Below are 968 nucleotides of genomic sequence, written 5' to 3' on the forward strand. Positions count from 1 at the left end.
AGTAAGGACTTGTGTCGCTAAAGTTTCGTCGGAACGAAGTTACGGAAAGTTAATTAACAAACGGTTAATTAACAATATGTTTCATACAAAATAATGCTCTTTCTAAACATTTAAACGATTCAGCTAATTAAAAGAAGTCAGATACAAACATAAAAGTATTATAATTGTTAAAATGTAAACTAGAGAACCTTTGAAACTGAGGGTATCTTCAAAATTTTATTTTAATCTGATAAAACACATTATTTTGATTGAAAAATCGAAATTTTTATTCAACAAGATAATAATACTGATTCTAAGTAGGATAAACCATTGTTAACATTGTAATATGTTTTTGAAATAAGATATGTTTTATAAAACAAGAATGATGAAGGTGGTTTTGGGATGATGTTAAAAATTTAGGAGAATATTTGACTGAATGAAATTTTGGTATATTTCTTTTTTTCTAGATTCTAGTGTTCATGTACTATTTAACGCTTAGTAATGCTACTTTTTTTTCAGAATTCAGTTCAGAAAGTTATTTATTTTTGTTTAAACTAGTTATGTAGTTGAATTAAACCAAGCTTAAAGGATATTTTGAGAATATATTCAGATAAATAATCAAGAAGTGAATGTTTGGGTAGTTACTCTACAGGATTTTTAAATGTAAAATAATAGTGTTGTTGCACATTAATTATCAGTATTCCTCAATAAAATACTAGTTGTGGACAAAGTGAGAAATAATAATACTTACGTCTTATTACGACTTAGAGTCTATCAAAGAAGACATACATTGATCATAAAAGAATCAAACATAGCATTTTCAATGCTATATATGCTACAGGCTGCTTAATTGTTTTCACTTTCAATTGTTTCTCAACCTGGATGGTACCGCCCCCTAGTATACGTTTTTAAAATTCAGGAGGCTGTAAACTTTGAGGGGGCGGCAGGGGGTTAGAGTTATCTAATATACTACTTAAACTCTGAGATTG

At 28.3% G+C, this 968-nt stretch overlaps 1 protein-coding gene across 2 annotated transcripts in view; it reads left to right on the forward strand.

The window, feature by feature from the left end:
- LOC106458950 (enhancer of polycomb homolog 1-like) overlaps positions 1 to 968 on the forward strand; it is an 81,242-nt gene that overhangs the window by 78,935 nt on the left and 1,339 nt on the right. The window lies entirely within an intron of this gene.

Source organism: Limulus polyphemus, unplaced genomic scaffold (genome assembly GCF_000517525.1).
Source record: "Limulus polyphemus unplaced genomic scaffold, Limulus_polyphemus-2.1.2 Scaffold537, whole genome shotgun sequence".
Lineage (NCBI taxonomy): Eukaryota > Metazoa > Arthropoda > Merostomata > Xiphosura > Limulidae > Limulus > Limulus polyphemus.